Source organism: Opisthocomus hoazin, chromosome 3 (assembly GCF_030867145.1).
Source record: "Opisthocomus hoazin isolate bOpiHoa1 chromosome 3, bOpiHoa1.hap1, whole genome shotgun sequence".
In the NCBI taxonomy this organism is placed as follows: Eukaryota; Metazoa; Chordata; class Aves; order Opisthocomiformes; family Opisthocomidae; genus Opisthocomus; species Opisthocomus hoazin.
The window spans coordinates 36282909-36307038 of record NC_134416.1 but is presented as its reverse complement, the minus strand read 5'-3'; positions in this window follow the sequence as shown (position 1 = coordinate 36307038).

The window sequence follows — 24130 nt, the reverse complement described above, 5'->3', positions numbered from 1 at the left end:
AAGTGGTTCTACACAGTTCTTTCTGGGGTAGTGGAAGGGCAAAGAACAGCAAACCAGGATTAACCTCTCCTTGCCACAGGCATGATTCTGATACCATTCACTGCCACACCAACTAGGTGGAGTTATCACTGCTTTTAGGGGATGGTCTTAGACAAATCACTGAAGTGATCCCAGTTATTAAAATTAACCTAAAAAATTTCTTATTTATAAGAAACAACAATCATTGAAGTGGCATAATCTTTGGGAATGCTAGCCATCAGTAAGTAAAAGTTCTTTGGGCATCAAACGTAACTGCTGTTAATATGTTTTACCGCTATAAAGTAAGGGAGCCGATACTCTGTGCAGTAGAGGAGTCTCAATTGTAAAATCTATGTAGTGAACGAAGTACACTTGTCAGATGACAGAAGATACCACTTTCTTTGTGATAGAAACTTCTTCCCAGACAGAGCTGTCAATTCAGTAGATGGTGAATTTGTGCCATCATCAAGATGAATGCTTGTTTCTTATTAAAATCTTGTGTCGTGTAAGTAAAGCGGTGGCCTTCACCTCAGGCACTTTATTAACTGAACAGCCAACTGATAATGGACCGTTGCATCATTATGGCTTCAATAATGATGTTATACTGAGTGAATGTAAAGCAGCATTGTTTGGATGTAGGAGTATCTTTATGTCGAGAAATACCTTAGTACTTATTTGCTATAAGCAAAGGTTTTATTATTTGCAAACCAATATTTTACAGATATTTCTACTTGCTGATTTTCTAGTTTTCATTAAATGTTTTTCAGAAGATTTAATGCCTACATCATTAGTCAGATTTTGTCTTCTCCTGTCCAACATTCCAAACAATCCGAGTGATATGCAGGCCTGGTTTGATTGATTTGCCTTCCCTGGGTCACACTTTCACATTTTGTTTGCAATTCTTCCTCTACAATGGAACCACTCTAATCTGTCTTAACTTCACTGCAGTACCACTTGGGGAACTACCAGTTAAACGTGGTAATTAGCACAAGAATTTTAACATTGAAAAAATGGCTAAAACAAGAGTCAAATATGACTTCTGTTGAAAGGAAGGCTATGATTTTGGAGAATCACTGGTGGAGTTCCTCAGGGACTGGTCTCAGGAGCAGTATTATATGGTATCTTAATTAATGACTTTGATACAAATACTGTGAGTGTGCTAATGAATTTTTTCTGATGACAAAAACTTTGGCAGAGTTGCCAATACTGAAGAGAACTGGAATATCATACAGGAAGAATTAGATGACCTTGACAACTGTAGTAATAAAAGCAAGATGAAATTTAATAGTACAAAGTGTAAGGTCATGCACTCAGGGACTAATAGCAAGAATTTCTGCTATAAGATGGGAGCTCATCAGTTGGAAATAGTACAGGAGGAGAAAGACTTGGGTTTAATCAGTCAATCACATGATGATTGTCACTACCAGTGTGAAGCTGCCATGAAAAAGGAAAGTGTAATCCTAGGATGTGCTGGGTTGTTTTCTAGTACTGGTATAGAGTACCACTTGCACAAGGTCTTGGCAAGACGGCCTCTGAAATAACACATACGATTCTATTGCAAGGCAGTTGCATTCAAACCAGAAGTGCTTCGGAGGAACAGAAAAGAGATGTTAAGAAGCTCAGGCAACACCTGAAAAGCACCTGAAATTCTTTAGCTTAGCAAAATGGAAGTTGAGAGAATATAGATTTACTTTGTAAATATATGATGAAGCAGGATGACAGCTATTTGAGCTAAAAAATGAAAACTGACTAAACATAAATGAATTGATGTGGAAATTTGCAGAATACTTGTAAATACAATGAGTGAAAAGTTCTGCAACAGCACTAACGAGACTAAAAACTATCTACATTTGACATCAAGCTCAAGAAGTTTACAAAGAGATTACAAGCTGAATTTGCCTCTAACAGTCAGGGATTTCTTCCTTTCCTACTGCCCTAAATCTTAAATCCCCATTGCCAGAAATATTTGCTTTTAACTCCTCCCTTTATACTGAAACTAATAAAATGGATGGCTCAAATCCATTGCAGTCCGATCATGCTCTGTTGAAGTGTTTCAGTTAAACTTTTTTAAACTACAGTTCAGTGGGAATGTTTGATGTTGACACCTATGTTCAGTTAATATCTTGCCGTATACAATTATTTTCAGCCAATGGAAAAGCACTTCAGTAAAAACGCAAGCAGCATTTCAGTTGAGTTTATTTATCATAGAATCATAGAATGGTTTGGGTTGGAAGTGACCTTAAAGATCATCTAGTTCCAATCCTCTTGCCATGGACAGGGGCACCTTCCACTAGACCAGGTTGCTTAAAGCCCCGTCCAATGTGTCCTTGAACACTTTCAGGGAGAGGGCATCCACAGCTTCTCTGGGCAATCTGTTCCCATGCCTCATCACCCTCACAGTGAAGAATTTCTTCCTCATATCTAATATAAATCTACCTTCTCTCAGTTTGAAGTCATTACTCCTTGTCCTATCCCTACAGGCCCTTGTAAAAAGTCCCTCTCCAGCTTTCTTGCAGGCCCCCTTAAAGTACTGGAAAGCTGGTATAAGCCCTCCCCACAGCCTTCTCTTCTCCAGGTTGAACAGCCCCAACTCTCTCAGCCTGTCCTCATAGGAGAGGTGTCATATCATAGAATCATAGAATCATAGAAAATTTTGGGTTGGAAGGGACCCCTAGAGGTCATCTAGTCCAACCCCCCTGCAGCGAGCAGGGACACCACTAACTAGATCAGGTTGCTCAGAGCCCTGTCCAACCTGGTCTTGAATGTTTCCAGGGATGGGGCCTCCACTTCCTCTCTGGGCAACAGGTTCCAGAGTTTCACAACCCTCATTGTAAAGTATTTCTTCCTTATATCTAGCCTAAACCTACCCTGTTTTAGTTTAAAACCATTACCCCTCGTCCTGTCACTGTTGTCTCTACTAAACAGATTGTCCCCATCTTTCCGCTAGGCTCCCTTTAAGTACTGAAATGCTGCACTCAGGTCTCACCGCAGCCTTCTCTTCTCGAGGCTGAACAAGCCCAACTCTCTCAGCCTGTCCTCATAGCAGAGGTGTCCCATCTCTCTGATAATTTTTGTGGCCCTCCTCTGGACCCGCTTCAACAGGTCCATGTCTTTCCTATGCTTAGGGCTCCAGAGCTGGATGCAATACTCCTGGTGGGGTGTCCAGAGAAAAGAAGGGCAGAATCACCTCCCTCGACTTGCTAGACATGCCTCTTTTGATTCAGCTCAGGATACAGTTGGCTTTCTGGGCTGTGAGCACACACTGCTGGGTCATGTTGAGCTTCTTGTCAACCAACATCCCCAGGTCCTTCTCCTCAGGGCTGTTCTGAATTCATTCTCATCCAGTCTATATTTGTGCCTGGGATTGCGCCGACCCACACGGAGGACCTTGCACTTGGCCTTGTTGAATTTCATGAGCTTTGCACAGGCCCACCTCTCAAGCCTGTCAAGGTCTGTCTGGATGGTATCCCTTCCCTCCAGCGTGTCGACCTCACCACACAGCTTGGTGTCATCAGCAAACTTCTGAGAGTGCACTCAATCCCACTCACCATGTTGCTGACAAAGGTGTTAAACAGCACCAGTCCCAGTACTGGTACAGGTTCCCTGAGGAACACCACTAGTCACCAGTCTCCACTTGGACATTAAGCCATTGGCCACAGCTTGTATAGGTATTGTGAAGAAGACATAAGTAACAGTAAAACATGCAATTTTTGTAAATCCCTACACCTTCAAAAGTACTGAAGAAATCAAGTCCAAGATAATATGAAAAATTCTCAGATATTTTCATCTTGGTAGCTGTGTACCAAAGAGGATGACTAGTTATCAAAGTATACTAAACACAACAATTTCAAGGTGCACAGCAAACACAAAATAATTTCACATTTAGACTATAAGAAGAATATCCTACAATAATTCCCTGTCTTTCTAACTGTGCATGAATGAATGAAGCAGAGATGTCTTTGAATGTGCTTTGCCCAGTGGGCTGAGTTTGACTCACTTTAAGAGGCAAGAAAACAGTGACATACTTGTACTATTGCTTTAGGCATGTTCAAACAACCTAATTTATTTAAATCAGATGTATTTCCTCAATTCTGGCTTTAAAAAACAACAGCCTGACAGTTTGATGTCTTGGACACAGAGAAGACTTCATTGCCACAGAAAAGATCTGGGTTTGGAAGCAGCACAGAATTCTTGCTCCTGGGACAGGGCCTTACATTACACCAAAAATGAAGTATTGAAACGAATGGAATTCAGGGTTTTTCAATACTATTATAAGAACATTCTTTGTGCTTATGACTATAGGAACAGGGAGGATGTGGAAATGTAAGTAAGCCATCAAAAGGAAAAATAAATATAGAAGCAGAGTTAAATTTCAGTCCAGCATAAAGAAAGAATGTAAATTAAAAGGCCCTTTTCTGGAGGGGTGTCCTGGGTTCGGCCAGGACAGGGTTAATTTTCACCAGGAGCCAGGAGGGGACACAGCCGGGCGAGATGAACCCACCTGGCCAAACAGAGCAGGGTGTTCCATACCATGTGCCGTCATGCTGGGTTCTGGTGGGAGGGGAGCTGGGCAGCGGGAACTCACTCGCGGCTCGGGAGCGCATGGCGGCAGCTCAGAAGAGAGTGGCTCTGTTCTGCAGGCTCTGTTCTAAGGGTTTGTTTTGTGTATTCTCCTTATCTGTATCGTTGTTGTCTGCTGTTCCATTAAACTGCCCTTATCCTAACCCACCAGCTTCTGCCTGTTTCTTTCCATTCTCCTCCGCACCCCGGTGGGGGGAGGGGCGGCCGCGTGGCACTTTTGTTGCCGGCCGCAGCCAAACCATAACAAGGGGGAAGAGTCCAGTTGAACATCCTTTGTTTGGAAAAGGTAAATGAGAAGATCTGAAATACAGTGTGTGTAAAGACACATTTTCAAACTCAGACATTTTCTTTAAATCCTCAATTGTTAGACTGCAAATACAACTCCAATATATAAAGACATCTTTATATTAGGTTTATGAGAAAATAAGAAGTATGGAAAACACGCAGAAAAAGATACATTATAATGATTTCAAAGAATCCATAGAAATTTGCAGAGGTCCGCTTAACACCATTTTTCTTTTTGAAGTACAAATACTGTATGGACTTTCTAGTGAAGTATGTTATTTTTAAGCAGTAGCTGTGTTTTTCTGATTAATGAGCACACTCTTAGTCCTGAATTCCTATATTCAGGTAGATCTTGAAAAAATATAATTAGGATATCTCTTTTTCTTCATGGTTTATGCTATTTTTCTTTTTTAGGTGACTCTACTTGTATGATAATAGAATAATTTCATTCTCTGTCACCTCTGTTGTCCTGTGTTTGCTGCTGCTATTGGACTGTATATTTTTAGACTGAGAGAAGAAGTGAAATTATATATACCAAGCAATTAAGACCTAGAATTTTCAAGCTGTCATGGCAGATTATAGAAGAAATTTTATCTTAGTTGAATCTTACCAGTATATAATGTCATTTCTCTGTAGTCCATCTGTCTATAATCCACAGTAAAAGTAAATAAAGACCTTGAGCAATTTTTTCTCTTCTTTAATCTATCACCTTACTGTTAGGGAATGCAGAGTCAGGAATATAGTAGGTGGTATATAAATATGAGCATCTATTCCTACGTTTTACTTTTTACTTTTAGCAAGGGGCGAATTACTGTTGTCTCTACATGAGGTAGATTGCTGGGAGCTTGTAGGGCTATGCCTACCATCTCAGGCACTACACATTTAAAGGCAACGTTGTGACTTCTGGAACAATCAGGCAGTATTGTCTTTTGCAAAGACTTGGCTGCCTGGACATAAAAAAGCTTGCAAAATGACAAAATTAATATGATGGAGGTGTCATATTTCAGAACATAAGCTTGCAGAGAACATGTTGCATTACAGCTGCTACTGAATGCAGGGAGACAAAATAAGAGTGCCAGCATCCTTGTGGCAACATGAACAACGGGTACACTGTTTCCAGAAGATACTAGGGCTTCTGTTCTTAACTGTAACAGGAAGAATGCAATATCATTCTGAGTACTGGTTTGTATAAACCAAATTGGATTAGTAAGCACCACAAAGACAGGCCAGAATAAGGCAAAATCAATTGTGAGAATGAAAAATAGGCCCTAAAAACAAGATAGGCACCTAAATAGATAGATAGTCTAAATAGAACAGATAGACTATAAAGAATTAAGACAACTAGATAGATCTATGTCTATCACATCAGAGCTAGAAAGAGAGCCATACACAGTAAAAAAAATCTCAAATGGTACTAAAATAAGAAAGTCCATAAGGGAATAGGATTGTGACCTTTGAAACGGACAAATAAACAAACAAAAAACAAGCAGTGACAAAAAAGCCACCTCAGAACTGTCTTCCTCAAACAAGCTCCAGGCATGCCCACTACTGCCAACAGCAGCCCCATGCCAACAGTGGCCAGACTGGTCAAACTGGCAGAAATCAGCCACATGCAAGCCCTGTATGCCTCCAGCAACAAAAGTAACAACAGAAGTAGGCTTAAAGTTTGCTGGGTTATGTCCTGTTTATACTAGAGCAAATGAAGAACACGGCAATGCTGGGAGCAGGAGAAGCTAGGAGGCTGTCTACAAACATTTGCAAAGAACAGGAAGACTCCCAAAAAAAGGGTGGACAGCAAACAGAGCTACATTCCTGGAGAAAAGAAGCCTAGAAAAAAAGATTAGGAAACAAAGAAAATGAAGAAACCTTCTGAAGTGTAAAATGGGACATTCAGAGACTTTTACAACAGAAGTGTGAGGTGGCAAAGAGAGTACAAGGATTTCAGAACACAGACTGGGGTACAAAATAGTAAAAAAAGAAGACTTCTGAAGAAATTCTAGAATTCCCAGAATCAGGGGTAGGATGAGATGACACACACAAATCAGTACCTCCTACTTCTATGGACAGAGATGACTACGCCCCAGGTTAACAGAGTTTCAGCTTGCTCACGTGCTGGGTCTGAACAGGCAACAATAACAACAATTTTAAAAACAGTAGAAGTATTACTGACTGTGACCAGAAGATCTAATCTTTCTCTGACTTCAGAGTTTTCCAAGATATGAGTTAAAGATGATGATGACGCAGTTTAAAATTCAAATTTATTTGTAGTAAGTACTTTAGGAAGTCTGTAATGTTTGTTGTGTTGACATCTCCACATGAAATCAATGGCCATGTTACCAGTGTTGTAAAAAAGTCAAAATGAATAGATATTTACCAACTGTGTATCTAAAGATAACACACCAATTGAAAAATTGGTAATTGTGTTACTTTTCAATGGCTTACAGTGATTGCTCTAATCTTCTACATTAATTTGGTGGCACTGTATAATAAACTCTGCTTTACCATTGGTTTTTTATGATAATCTAAAAAAACATCCATGCAACACTGAGACCAGTTCATCCTACATAACCTTTACACATGTCTTCTGGAAAACCTGGAAATGTTTTTATATGAAAGCCATTGGATTTGGTTTATGTGAAGAAAGCTGTGATCCAGTGGTTAGGATAGAGTTCTAAATTAAAAAAGAAAAAAAGCTTGGTTTTCTCCCTCATTCTGGTACTATTCTGTTATATGACTTTGACTAAGACATGTAAATCTACTTTTTTAAGTGATAAGGAATGCAATTCAGAATGCCTATCAGCAAATTTTCAGCAAGAAAACAAAAAACGAGGCATCAGAAACGAACATATCTAAAAAAACGCATTAGTGTGTCAGAATTGGTTTTCTTTCCAAATAGGAATTATGAAGTTTGCTTTGTCTTTATAACTGAAGCTCTGAAGTGTTATAAATGCAAAAGAGCAATGTGTAAGTTCTCAAAATTATTAATTTTCACCAACCTCTTTTTCAAAAAATAGAGTTCAGCTGCTTTTCAGTTGTTCAGGTACCAGTAGACATTAATTTCATTTATATTGTACAAATGCTTGATATAAGTTCCAGTTTAGAAAATATTATCTCTATACTAAGTGAACTGAGCAAAGAAGCATTACAGTGGCCATCTTCTTGCCAGAGGTTGGTTCACATTTAATCAAACAGTAGACTTGTCATCTGCAAAAGAAAGACACATCAGTACAGCATTTAAAAACATACATATGAATGTATCAATAGCTGACATTACAGGTCTTTTGAACTTATTAACATTTTACAAAGTTTGACCCTATAAAAGAAGAATTTAGGGTGCATTTTAAGTATCCAGGTTTTATTTCTTATGTATGTTAACAAGCATTACTAAGGTTGCTGTCGTAACTTGTCAGTTTTTCCTTAATAGTCAAATAAAGCTTTCATTAATGGCCAGCATGAATTAGACCTTCCCGTGGGCAACTTGAACTCAAGTACGGACATTTATTAAGGGTTTTTTAATTGAATGAACAATTTTTTTTTTCAAAGAAGAATAGGATTTTTTCTTCACATTCTTTCCCCCATTTAACTTCTCTGATCCTGAGGTGTTACTTAAGGGCATAATTAGTAAATATCTGGGGGTAATGCCCAAATACTAGATTCAAAGCCATGATTATATATTCCTTATTATCTAAGTTTTAATTTTGCTTTCATGATCATGAAAACTGTGAGAGATATTGAAATCTTGAACTTTTTCAGAAATATGATGTTTTAAGAAAAAATCATATGTTTTAGCAACAAAAATTGAAGGCACGCTAGTACAAAACTCAGCTATGGTACATGAATAAGATTGTGTTCGACTTTGTTGTTATGGTGATAATGAATTTATTTGTAAAGTGTCTCAAGCTGATGAGTAAAATCTCTATTTCCACTTTCAACAATAATACCTTATGTCAACATCCTTTCTGATCATTCAAAACCACAATCTATAGCACAGTATCTGAGAATCAGTAGGAGAAAAAATATCTCAGGAAAAAGGGCATCTAACAAATAAACCACCCAAACTCTCTCCCTCCTATTTCCAGGTAATTTCAAGAATAGCAGAAACAAATAAGTCCATTCCTATGTGTATTTGCATCTCAAAGCAGAGAACCCACTCAGTAAAGATATCATTGAAAACAATAGTAGGAATCATAGAAAATATTTCTACTGTACTTGTCTAGTCAAAGTACTATGACAATTAGCTGCACCATCTACTTCTCAGCACCACTGATAAACCAACATATACATGCTGTTTATGGTAATGACAAAACAGAGGCAAAGCTGGAGTACCAAGGGTACATTTCACATGAGTGTTCGAGACAGTAGAAGTTCATGATCACCCCATGATTCAACCCATTAAACCATGGAAGAATACAAAACTATTGTTGAACATGGTAAGAAGTGATAGCATTCCCTGAGTGAAAAATAAACTAACTTGGTTTAGAAAGTTCTGTATAGTTGTTGCTGTTCTCTGTTAAATGAGAGAAAAATGGATATTTTTTTTTTTGTTACCAAGAAAGAGCTAGTGTTTTGTGAAAGAAATTTTATGGCCAGGACACATCTCAACTCTGATTTAATGTAAATTGTGTTTAACTGTGCAGAAGTTTCCTCTGAAGTTTCTGTTGAATACCATAGTTTTCACTTCCTGCAACAAAACAGTAAATTGTTCCTATGCACTACTAAGACAGCTGTGACACTGCAGTTCTTTCTGCTATGCTACCTACACCAAATACAGAGAAAAATATTACATTGGAAGTCAAATGGTTCCTGTTTATCTACCTACCTATCTATTTTTGCCGTATAAGAGGACTAAAGTTGTGTAATTAATATATGTAAGGTCTTTGAGGAACTTGAATAAAAGACTTAGAAAGAATATTTTGTTTTTTGTCAGGCAGTTTTAACCGATAAGCACCATTTATTGCATCTTTTATGAGGACAGTACACAGCTTGGTACTGGTAGACCTTAATCCTTACCAACTTTACATTCAGTGACATGTTGTATGAGTAAGAATGAAGGCACTAAATTTAAATTTCCCAAAGGTCAATACTGCAACACTTATACCTTAATAGAAAAATGTCGATTATCTTTTCAGCTTGTCCTGTAGCATAAACTTAACAAACATAATTCCTTAATTCTTCCTAATATATAAGAAGACACCTTTCTTGAAGAGGATTCAAACGGAGAGCTTTCCTAGAGATCCATGACACATGAGGAAATTCACAACTTCACAAGAGTTAGCTGTGAGTGGTGTGTAAAGGCAGAAGGCACCCTGGCATGAGATGGAGAAAAGAGAACAAAGAGGAAGACATGAATGAACGGGGATATTCTACAAATTCAGAGAGTATTTGGAACATCTTGAGTGTCTCTGTGTGCCCCTTAGATACTCAGAAGAACATCCATTTATTCCACTATATTATCTGCACATGTCCTCATGCTTATATAGCTTCCTATTAAGTCAGTGGACTTCTAAATATTGGCATAGAAATATATATGTACCTCTAATTCAAAGGTAAATTATAGCCTTTGTTTTCAAATTGCTTGGGCATAACATCATAAATATTGTTTATAGCATTATTTCTTTGAAAGTCATCTCATCAGCTTCTGCCTATTCTTATTGTATCTTATTCAGTCTAACCTTTCCTTGAAATGTCATTTTAAAATAATGTTTATATTAATGGTCTATTAATGGGCTGTCATTTAAAATAAGTTTAAATGATTAAAAAGTAAGACCAAGCCTAAACCATTGTTCTGAAAAGTGTTTCATTTGTTGCATTCCTTGTGGCTATCTAAGTTAAAAATTGTATAGTTGGAGGGCAAATTGCAAATACAGTAGTCTGTTTTATCATTATGATGAAAACCATATCAAAGTTTGCACTATAAATTAAACTTTTCAAAGGTTGCTTTTATAGACGTTTCTTCAAAGCTCTGTAGTAGACTAAATGCATGTGACATTTAAATGATATATTGTCACTGTACCTTCCTCATTTTGTTTAGAGACTCACAAACTAGACACAGACTTTTCAGTATACCAAGGAAACTACTCAGTATGCAGTCACATGATCCCCATTAGTTTTAATGGGAGTTACATGGATAAATCTGTGTGCTGAAATTCATGAGAGATTAATGTCAATAGAATTTTCTGTTCCCAACTTTGCTCTCTGAACCTTTATGCCTAGCTACCTGCATCTCTGTAAAGGTCCTGGGGGGAAGGAGAGGAAGGAGTAGTATAAAGTGATTAAAGCAAAGGCATTCAGAGTTTAAAAGGTCTGTGGTATGTGTTCAAAGGTAGGAAATAAGTAATCAATATGCAATGAGAGAAAAGGTAGTTTTAAAATTATACTCTCCTCAAAATCTCCTTTGAAAGCATAATCTTCTTAATCTTACAGTATCTTCTGCACGATACTTTTTTTTTAAATTGTGTAAGAAATAGATATTGATATTGAAGTCTGACACTTCAGTGAAGTGTATAAAATGAGCGCTCAGTTATACAACAGTCAACACAAAGTACTCAGAGGTCGTACTTAGAGTTTAACTTAAATGTATAAATATAGTTGCCGGATTTCTATGAATGTCAAAGTGAAACGGAGTCAAACTGAACCCATTTGATATGCCTAAACAAGAGTGAGGGAAGAAAATAAAAAAGACAAAGAAAACCCTGGGAATATAATTTGGACATATGGAAAGAAACAGTTCATTACTAGCTTTACGTTCAGCTCCTGCCACCATTACCTCTGCAGAAATCAGTGGAAGGTGACCCTGCTTTGGCAGGGGGGTTGGACTAGATGACCCACAGAGGTCCCTTCCAACCCCTACCATTCTGTTATTCTGTTATTCTGTTAAACTTGAGTGTGAATAAAAACAGCATATAGTATGAAAAAAAAAAGATCAAAATCATTCTTAGCCTATTGACTCAAACAGTAAACATCGAATATGCTTTGAGAGTTGTTCAGCACTGCCAAATATACCATCCAAGAGCACATTTTTGGCAGGATTGTATGCAGCTTGTATTTATTAGAAAGGCAGCTATTTGAGTTGATTAGCTACAAACATTTCATGAAAAAGAAATATTTGCTCATTCACTATAAATACATGTAGTTTTCTTCACCACTTGCTGACTCAGCTTCACTTGTGGTCTGAAGGATGAAGTCATATGGGTTTTTTGTATTCTTGTTTTAATTTGTAATGTTGGAAGGAATAAGAATGGCAGCCTGTTATGGCTTGCTCTTGTTCTGTTATAGCACTCCCAAGGACAGAGGCTAGAGAACCCCTCTACTGTCTAGCAGAGTGAAGAAGTCATCAGCAGACTCTTTTGGAGAGTTAGGGAAGGAGGAGACAGCAATGATACCCAATACACTGACTACACACACCTGGCAAACAACTTAAGGACTGGTGCCAACTTCTATGAGTAAACCTGCACCCAGATCAGGTCTTAGCAGAGACTGGGGAGTGGTCTGGATTCTTGACTCCCTCTCCCCAGGCAACTTATGGAAACTGAGCTCATCAGAGCTTTTTCCAGATTTTATAATCCAGCAGAACTGAGTGTGAACCTGTGGAGAGCTCTTTGAATATGCTGAGCATCTCCAAGAAGCAGAAATTACAACTGACATAAGATTTTACTGCCTCAGTTAAAAGATCATGGTCCTGATTTTCATACTGACATTGGGACAATAACAGTTTTACTGGTTTGTTTTTCAGCTCACTAACATTCCCAGGTAGTGTTCTGATCTGGGATATAGTTAGAACACAGTCATGGCCTGGAAGCAATGAGAAGGAAACAGAGAATATCTTGGCCCCCAGCACCTAGTTAATGAGTCCATCCTTCCAGCAATCTTTCTCTTTACAGGAAGAAGTATAGTTTTCTTACTGCCTGTTTTGCTTCTTCAGGATATATACTTGGAAAGGTTTCTAATTCAACTGTTCCGGCTGCCCTCCATGCTTCTTAAAAATAATAGTTACAGACCTTGTTCTCTGCTTGATAAACTCTGAATACCACTTGAGTGTGAATAGCTTGATACACACGTTGCTTTCTTTAAGATCCGATCTGATTTTTGACACAACAGCTTATAGTAACAGTACTTCATATGAAAGGCTATTGAAAACTACGGGCAGAGACCTGGGGAGACAAGAGCTATGCACTTGGAGAAAATGCCGGTTACATAGATTTAGAGGGATGGGCACTGTCACAGTACCAGCCGCGCTGAAAGAATTATTGCAATTCATATTTGAAGAAAGAACATACTCAGAAACAGAATTACGCATGTAACAGATTGTATCAGACATGTAAGAGAAAACCAAATATATCAAACAGTGGAGCCATCGAATGCCATGTGAAAAATGTGGTTTTGTCTGTCCTTGTTGTGTGCCAAAATACAATTACTTAGAAAGGTATTCTCATTTGTGTACTTTCAGAGAACTCCTTTCAGATAAAAATTTAGTAATATACACTTTGCTATAATTAACAAATTAAAATGTGCAGAAATTGCTGAAGAAGGTGTAAAGGAATAAGATCAATTAATAGCAAATGTTAATGCATGTCACTCGCTTTAATTACCTAGTGGAAATTGCTGCATCTCTCCTCTCCAGTGACACACAGCAACAACTGGCAAATGTTTATGCACAGGCAGTCGGATACTGTAACTAGGATTATTAAAATGGAAAAACTTAGCTTATAAGGCAGTTGATATGGTATCCAGCTACTGCACAAGCAAGTCATTAGTGCTGTATTTTAACAAAATGAGATTGTAATTAGATGTCTTTGATTCTAAAGGCTAAATGAGCTGCACATTTCTGGCTGCCGTTTCCAAAGCGTGACATCAGAGTAATCAGCCATAGACTGTCATTCCCTGCTCACCCCACATTTTTACTCCATTAGTAACTTGCAACTAGTCCCTGGACAAGATGAGTTTCTCAGCCGTCAGTAAGCAATAAATATCTCTGCCAGGGCTGATAAGATTACTCAGACACGTATACTACTTTTTGTTTCATTCCTGTTTTTCAATTTCACAAGCTGTCTCTGTGTCAAAGTCAGGTCTGGATCACTGTTGACTTGTGGCTGCTGTGCCTCAGTAGGAATTAACAGTGTTCCTTTGTGCTAGCTGTCTTGAATGGAATAAGACCATCAGTATAGCTTGCTTTCACTATATAATGTGGGAAGACTGTCCAGAATACCCCATGAACCCCAATTCCCACCTGTTGCAGTGACCCTTCAGGTCATTGGTTGCAGACAAATAGACTAACTTGCTTTCCTATGCTGGACTGTGGCCAGCACAGCCCATCTGTAGGACTGGGAAATCCTACAGTCCTGTAGTTTGGTTTAAAGTTACCCGAGTTCATTCACTTGGGATCTGAGCATAGTCTTGCTAGCCCTTTGATTTCAGCACGAACTCTGTGCTTAGAATCATTGCAGAATTGGGTCCATAATCTGGAACTACATATCTCAAAATGGAGATTAATGACTACATTCAAGAGCTATTCCCCAAAATACGTGGTATTGCCATAGGACATCACAAATGATGTGTGAAATGAGACACCTTTGCCGATTGGCAGAGCACTAAGAGGATAAAGAGAATGACATGTAATTACTACCATGCTATTAGCTGTGATATTCAACCTATACAAAGACAGAAAAGTCCAATAAATCCAGAAGCCTAAGCTTTATTTAAAAAAGAATAAACTGCTTGGAAATTTCTTTATAACAAACTTCACCAGAACTTTCTTCTGGAATGGAGAAGGGTCCAGAAAAAGAAAGGGAGACATTTTAAATTAGTCTCCTCCTCTCAGAGTTCATCGCCTTCTTTCTTTTTACTTGGAAAAATTCAAACTTCTTTCAAATTCCCCTAAATATTGGGGGGTGGGAAGGAGGGGATTTATGACATCAGTAAAGTTTTGAGAGGATTGTGGATGTAGCTGTCAATGTAACAGGTGCAATGCTGTCTCTTTTACAAACAGAAATAAATATAAGATAGTTATGAAACTTTTTTCCAATTTTATTTTATATTTTGTGGCAAATTATAGAGCATAATTTACCCAATCTGAGAGATAAACTGTTAGCAAAATGCGTGAAAAACAACTGAAGAAAGCACATAGACCAGTGTCTGGCATCAGTTCTGCAAGCTTCCCGAAGGCAATTTCAATAAATTCAGAAAGCCCTTACATGTTTTAAGATAGATATGTCAGGCAAATCAGAATCCCTCCAGTTTTGAAACATGAACAGTATTATCTATATGTGAAATTCTTTGAAAAGCTGAAATGAAATTACATGTGCAGAGAAAACTGAAAAATATTAATCCTAGGAATTTTGTTTGCTACAGGGTCAACTGATCTTTTTCACCTCTCTATGGGGTGCTCATCTTCTGTTCGCTTAATTGATAAATGCATAATGAAACTTTGTTAATACTGCATAATATCTTTATTAGGAAAAAAAATCTACTAGACAGCATCAATGTTCACAATTTCAATTAATAGCTGGGCAACAGATCATCAAAAGATACATTAAAAAGAAAATTAATACTGAATTATTTCTTAGGGTATCCAGCAGGCTTCAGCACTAGGCCCAATGCTATTCAGTATTCCCAGTAGTGATCTCGAGGTGCAAATAGAAATTGCCATGTTAAGGATCTGAGAATGACAGAAAGATTAGTTAGGTAGTACATAATGATCAGAACAAGGAAAAGGAGAGTTCTTCACAAGCTAGACCCACTGAAAAAAAGAGAATTTTAGGAGAGATTAGTGGAGAGTTACACATCAATACAAAGGAATTTCCCCCCAAAAAATGGGGTACAGTGCCTTGGAATGCCTTGACTCTGCAAGGTTTTATGGGCCATAGTCGACCAGCAACTCAACATGAGCTCCCACTGTGAAGCTGCATGAAGAGCTAATGTAATCCTTGGATCCTGATGCAATTGTTGGAATAATTCCCACAGATCTGCTGTCCATATTTTAATGGGAACAGTGGAAAAAATCTGAGAGTTCACAAAATTGCATTCAAAATTAATTTGAGAGCAGGAGAAAATTACTTGCTGTGAAAGTATAAGCTCAATATGTTTGATTATAAAAAAGGAGGGCTGAGGGTGACTTGATAAAAGTTTATAGATCATGGGAGAAAACCCTCATATGTAAAGACTCTTTATCCTGAAGGGAGAATAACATAATAACCACCCCACCCCACCACTTCCACCATCCTCCAAAAGAAAGAAAAAAAAATCATAATAATTCTAGAAGCTGAACACTGACAAATAAGAAACAAAAGAGTTTTCTACTAATGGAAATAAATGTTAAAATTAATTGCCCCATAATGATGAAATCTTCCTATTGACATATCTTCAAGTCATTATACAAGTTGGAATTTCACCAAATATTAGCTGTTCTTTAGTTAAATAATAATTATATTGAACTTGACACCCAACAAATCAAATAGATAAAATTTAAGGGTCTTTGACATACCAGCAAACTAGCTAATGCTGGATTTCAGAAATCCAAAACAGAATAGAAAGAGGAAGAAATAAAATAGAGAGAAATTAGAATGATCTATTTAAAATTACATTGTCTGAAGATCTGAGGCCTGACTTGGGGCTTTTGTCATAATTCTGACTGAGGATCTCTGACTCTAGACCATATGCTTTACTGTGGTATGTATTGCATAACTATGGAAAATGTCTTAATGTAGGTATTTTTCATTCGCATAAAATTGTCTGTAAGAATTTATATCCCAGCTGGTATGATGTTATACAGAAACAATATCATGTGTTGTTCTGCAAGTTGTGCATATGTTTGGTTTCTGAGGTCAAAAAGCAGGATGTGGTTTGAAGAAAAATGGGAGGAGTCAACTAGTAAAAGTGTTATATCATATGATAACCTCAAAAAAAAAAAAGAGCATATCAGCGGGGAAAATGTATAGCAGAAGCAGAGACCGCCTTTACTGCAATAACTAGTGATCTGCTGAGCACATGTGCACATTCGCATACCACTGGAGTTTTAAAAGAATAGCATTGAAACCTGTTGCTTACATAGTGTAAATGTCCATAGCGATACAGCAAAACCACCTTTTTGTGATGTAATCTGATATATTGTGCCAGTATAAATCACTCTGAATTTCCATATGTTAGAGGTAAATTAAATCATTACAAATACAAAATGGCTTCCATGTCTAGGACAGGAGACAGGAAGGTCATATCACACGTATCACACCACTTGTAGGCAGACTGTTGATTTAGGAGAGGGTCCTGAGTAATTACCTGCTAGAGGGTAATGGTCTGTAGGTCACCTTAGTAGACTGTAGAGATACCAGAATGATAGGACTCATGATCTGGAAAGTGACCAGCTTGCAAATGGCTTAAAACACCTCTTCCTCAGGTGAGTCATGCATCTGCTTACGTCTGAAAATATTTTACTTCTGGATCTAATATGACCAAGTGGAAACATATTTTTGATCCCTAAGTTAACCTACTAGGTCTTCCTAAGTATTTAACCTGGGTTAGAGACTCACAGTGGAGTGAAAGCAAACAGCTTCAGTCTCAGTAAGTACATCTAATACATGAAATCAAAAAAATAATAAAATGTAAATAGCTTCAAATGCAGCTTTATGTATGTCTACTCTGGATATATAAGCCAGCTGAAGTAGTAGGAAAAATAGGTTTCTTTGGGAAATCACAGCATTTGTAGCTCCCTGTTCATTTCCTACATTAATTTTTGAAGTGTGTTGAAATTCTCAGGCTCCATATGGACATATTCAGTCACATGAATTTCTCTTGTAGGTTCAATGAAATTTTCAACAGTTATTTTTTTTAATTCTATGTTTTCTGACTGTATGATTAATGTAAGTAAATAAGCAATCACCAGACGGAATGAAATTCTGCTTCCTGAACTTACTCAAGTATGGCAATTAAGGTAACTTGAAATAGCAACATGAATAAACCGTACACAAATTAGCCATTTTTACAATTAAAACATAAGACCAAAAGATTGTCATGTATATTTAAACCACTCTGGATTTAATTAAAAACAGATAATAAAAGAAAGGTTATTCTCAAATGTTAATCTCTATTTTAATCTTTATTTTACCAACAATTCTAACACATACCTTTGTATCATATAATAGTTATTGTTTCTTATTTTTCAGTAGGGCCCGACACCTTTGGTGGCATCTGGTGAGCATGTGCCAGTGATATGACAGGCATTTCATACACCTGTACTTCAACTGTGAGCTGGTGCCTACCACTGATAAAGCAGCAGGTAAGAGACTTCTTTGTCACTTCACTGATGAACTACAAAGCAAAACTTTGCATGCTTGATTTTGATGTTCTGATAAAACATTTTGACTCTGTATTTGATCCATTAATTGTCTTTCTTACCCTAAATGCTAAAAGTTTCAAACAGGAATTAATTTTTTTTTTTAATATCACTAACCTTATAAACTTGGACCTGTGTTCCAGGCCAAAAAACACTTCCAGAGTGGTTCTGAGAACGTAAAGCTACACTCAGGGTCAGGACTAGGGCATAGTTTGGGGTATGCAAGAGAAGAAATTGCAGGTGCTCAGAGTCCCCCTCTATAGCTCTTCAGTGACAACCAGCCACTCACCTTTCTGACAGTGTGACACATCCTAGGACAGCCCTGAGATCACTGGTTTCTAAGACAGATGGGTTAAGCAATTGGGCTGTTGGCAGACCCAACAGATCAGTCTTGAGCAGAGCTAAAGGGAGGCAACATGAAGTGGGGATCCAGAGGCACACCACTCCGAACACACTCCATGCCTGTTTGTCAGACTACACATCATCAGTATTGCCAGTATAATCAGTATTGCCAGTATAATCTGTGGAGAGACTGTTTTCTTGTTGTATTTTACTTTTATATAGATTTTCTACAAGTTCCACTAATTTCCTGATAATTTCATTTCATACAGGAAGAAACACATACAGCCATATGGTGACAGTTCTGTCACCAAAATTCTCTACAGGAGATTCACAATAATCCAGGTCTTTTTTTGCCTTATACTTTCAAGAAATAGTAATGAAACCAACCTGCTTATTTAATGGGAAAAGTCATGGAATTTGCATATTACTTTTCATCCCATGATATGCCCCAGTCTGAATTGGTCGAAAGGTAAGGGGTCATCCAGTGATATCTTGTAACAAACAGCCTTAAGACATTAGCCAGACAAAGATATCCCTGAATGTTCAGTAACTGAAATACAAAACCTAGGCCATACTAATGTCAAGTGTGTTTTTGTGAGGATGACAGAATTCTGCTGATGACGGGATCTTTGAAAGGAGGTTTTTTATTCACAGCACAATACCCTCCCTTCTGTCAGTCTCCTGAGACCTCTATATTCCAGAAATGGTACAAAAAGTAAGTCCTTTGAACAGTCGAAAACAAAACAAAACCAAATAAACACCCCACAAAAATGTAAAGTTGCTACCACCACCTTAAGGAACCACCTTTTTCAGGATGTGTAGACAAAACTGTCTTTTATCTCAAGCAATTTTTAAGTATGCTGTGAAACACTTTTGTGTTGCATTGTGAAACATCTAAGGACTGCACAACACTAGACAGAAGTGGACATTATCATCTTCTTTTTACAGATGGGGCAACTAAGATTAAATACCCTACACTCTTCTCCAATAGCAGCAAAGAACAGCCCCTGGAACGATTCCTTCAATCTACCCTGAACACTGTGTCAGACAATTTTTTTCCCTGCCTGAAGATTTTCTTCATTATGACAGTTTTTCTTCAGTTTCAATTATTTTTTAAGAAAATTAAGCAATTTATTTAAACTTTTATTTTTCTGTTATCCTTGATGTTTCTCAGACCCTCTTGCAGTTTGGAAAATAAATACCTTTCCAGGCTGCATTTATTCATTTCTGCTGCATAACCTTGAATTCTTAGTGCTCGCTCTGTGAATGGAAAAAAAAGCCGTTATCTGTGCTCTCCCTTAACATGTACATTCACACATCTTGGCACAGAGCACTCTTACTGATGACAATACATTTCTGGGAATTGTACTAATTGTCACTAAATTCAAGGGTCTGATTAAGGAAAACATGTCTAAAAAGAGAAAAAAAAAACAAAAACACAGTGCAACTTTAAAACACATAGTTAAACATTTTCCTATATTAATAACTAAATGAATATAAAAACACTGAGTCATGTGATAAAACAGTAAAGGGGCAGTTATTGCATAACCAAAAATTTTCCTTACAAAATAAATTCTGAAGTCTAATAAATTAAAATACATTCTCCTGCAGTTTAGAACAATATTAAGGAGGGTCAAAGATTTGTCTTGCAATCTCTGGCAGTCCCCTTGCACAGTCATTCATTGTAAGCAATGACAGAAACATCCCATCTTCCATGTTCTTCAGGTAGGACAAAAATCAGATGACACAATAAAAAATGAAAACAGTAAGACTTCTCTGTCCCAAACTACGTCCCATTTCTTTATAGAGTTTTTGGAAACCTTAATGATTTGAAGCAGTGGGTAACAAAGAGTGACCTCTGAACAGCAAGTTCTGGGATTTAGACATGTAAATAATTTTTTTCTCGTCGAACTTGAAAATGAAGGCTACAGTTTGCTTTGCCACCACTCATGGGGCTTTGTCTGATGACACAGATGTAGAAGCTTTGAGTAAAATGGAAATGTCTGTTGCCAGAAGCATAACCGTGAGCAAATCCTGGTAAACGAGGTCCCTCGTCCCGTCGCAGGTCACCAGCTCCTTTCTGCACCTTGCCTAATGGCAGGGGCTGTTTCAGCGCTGCTGTTACTGTGCTGAATCTCGAGCTGGCAATATGACTTGCAAGCTTTGTTCACATGATTACAGGCAAGAGAAGCTTTAAAGTACGCAGCCTGTTAAATTCCAGTAAATAAATTACTGCATATTCTAGAAGGAGCTTCTTACCACACAGTTCACAATTAGTATGCCGATTTCAGCATTAAAAAGGGACCTAGGAAAAGAAAATGTGTGTATAAGTATAAAAAATATCTGAATAGAGCCCTTAGACTGAATAATTCATACCATTTTATGTTATGCAATAATATATTTTAATCATAAAAGATTACTAAAGCCACAAATTCATGTTTATTGACAAGGAAGCATTTCTTAAGTCACCATTTAAAATGGATTTTTATGGCCGGTCTTAATAACCAAGAGGCAAAGGTGTGTTGCACTACACGGACATGCTGAAGATAAGAGTCAAACTCCCTAGGCAAAAAGGCAATAGAACTGTTTTTGAGGCAGAACAAAGAAAGAACTACCCTGTTCTCTATCTACCATCTTTAAATATGAGTAAGTCACCAGTTAGTCTAAAAAAACAAAGTTAACAAATTTGCCATACTTACAACACACTAGGAGTCTGCATTATGAGTTTACATAACTAATGATCATCATAGCTCTATTCAGTAATGCTGATTTCAGAAGAGGTGCTACCAGGAAACACATTTTATATGAAAATGCAACATTTTCTCACCTCATCTTCACCAGTGAGGACATTTCCTTCTGCTTCATGTGGTTCTACTGCCTCTCCATTTTCTTTGTGTTCTTACATAATTAATCACAGTACTGAAAAATATTTTAATCCAAATAACACTGCTTCCCTTCAAGAATGGTTATCAGTAGAGCGCTTAAGAGTTTAAGGAGAAATATAGCACAAAACATTTTGCTGTCTTGAGGCATGTGATAGTTATATGCAACACTGAGCTTCATATATCTTCCTGTTCTACCGCAGTTGCACGATGAAATTTATTTAACATTTAAAAAATGAAAAAAGGTTGTATCATGATTCTGCAGTAAGTACAGTATCTTTTTGTGTTTCTTCATTGACATGAGGGAGTGCTTCATATTCTTATAGCTTAACTATGTTTTCTGACCAAAACTGTGCTAACTGTAAAGGAAACAGCTTCAGTCTGTTCTAGCCAAACATCATAGCCCAGATGGAAATTGCTGCTCCTTCAGATCTGCCATCAACGCTACTCATATAGCCACTTCTTAACTCCATCAGGGTGAACCCAAGTAATTTCAATAGTAACTCAGTAAAGAGCCTAGGGATTGCACTCCTGAGCAGCTCAGGGAGTATAAATTCTGGTACCAAGAAAAGTGGCCAGAAGCTTAGGGCAAGGTGAAAACTCTAGCTTTCAGCTACCGCATATGCAGTTGAAAGAAAACGCATTAGCAAGCATCAAATTAAACATAGTTATATTTTATTTTCATATCACTTTCACAAATAGATGATTTTACATTTGAAAATTGACAAACATCACTAAGGTAATTCCCAAGCAGTAATAAGAACTTTGCAGGGTAACTTAATCCGGTATAAAGTGACTTGAGATCAGAATACAGCTCAGGATGATTTCCACAGTAGTTATTTGAAAAGAACACAAAAAATAAAATTTCCACTAAAAAGTCTATTCTTTAAACATTTCCAAAAGAATTTCCGACTGTGAAAGATGGAGAATATTAAGCAATAATAACCAAACTTCTGCGAAAAAAAAAAGAAAACTCTATTTTATGGCTTTTGTACCTGTGGTGGACAAACTCCAATTCATAATTGAAAGGTTTATTTATTCAGAATTAACTACATAAAACTCTTAAGAGCAGTGTGAAAATATCTTACAGGCCTCAACTTCCTCTGTTTTTGTTTCCATCACTCTCTATAAAAATACTCCATGGTGATCTGTTTATTCCCAAAGGGACTGACCAGGAAGAAATAAGTCTACATTGGATCCACTTTTTCTTCTTTTTTTTTTTTTTTTTCTCCTGAGCTATCCTCCATATTGTCTCCTATTTGGACCAGGCACACTTTTATTTAGTACTCTCTATACTTTATTCACATCTGTCAACAAAAAATGCACATCGCAGTCACACACCAAGGCACAAGTCACAAAACTCACAGAAAAAGTAAAATAAATTATATTTATATGTCATTTCGATAGTCAGGGGAGCAGAACTGTCCCAGTCTCTCTTTCTAAAAATAATGCTTCATACAGGTGTCATCTTTGTATTTCACTGGACTTCTCAAAAGAAAAAAAGTTGTCATTTATGAAAGTTGCTTCCTGCTATTGGAATAAAATGATCTGCTTCAAATCACAGTTCAGTTTGTCCATACCTTTCTTCCGTGAAAATCACTCTTACATGCAGCGAAATAGGAAAAAACAGTTCTATTAACCCACTATCAACCTATCTGATCTACACAAATAACACACATAAAGTCACTTCTGGTCATCTATTCCTATCAAAAAGGGAAAGAAAGTATTTACTACATCTTAGAAAACCAGAGTGAAAAAGAACACAACCAGGTACTCCTGCCACCCATAGCAATGATGAGCTGATACGTAACCTCACCATACTGTCTTGTCAGGCATATCTAATAGAGATGAAGAAGTCTCTAATTAGGGCATTAATTCCACACTACACTGCAGTTGCAATGAAACCTCCCTTTCACTGACAGGTGCAATAGGTGGGTGCAAATTTCTTGGCATCAGCAATCTACTCTTTTGCATTTACATTGCTAAGCGACATCATTACTTTGATTGACTTATGTATAGTACTACACTTTCACCTCTTAGGTACAGGAAGAAAAGATTGATTCTGATTTCAGTGCCACGGTTTTACACAGAGGTAGTTCCAATGAATTAAGTGCACTTACTCCTAATTTATAGTCATGGAAGAAAAATAATTTTCTTGATTACCCTCCTATTTAGAAGGCTCTAACTCTTTTGAATAGAATAAAGTTGCACTGGTTTAAAACTTGCATGACAGTTAGGGGCATAGTTGCATGTATTTTTCCACAAGAAGATGGCAGCTGTCCTAAAAGTGTAATGCAAGTTAACTAGGAAAAGGTGATTGACTAATGCTGAGGTTAATTGCTTGTTGGCATGCTACAAAGCCTATGCTAACAAGTGCTGCTTATAACTAACAAGGGCCAATTATTTCCTTATATTCTAGTACACATTATATTATGCTAGGCACTATCCAAACATCCAGAAAGATCCAGGTATCCCTGCCCTGATATGAAGAGTTAATGATTTAAGAAGACTATGCTAGTTATTTATGAAAATGGCTCAGTGCACGTTGCTTATCTCAGATGTACAACTCTTCATATAATATTGTAACACAGAAAGCCTTTGGTAAAGTTGTCAATGCACTGAACGTTGTTTTTCGTGGTGAAAGCTTAAGTAGTTGTCTAATCATAAACTTGGTTTTCTCTGTTGCTGACCAAAAGAT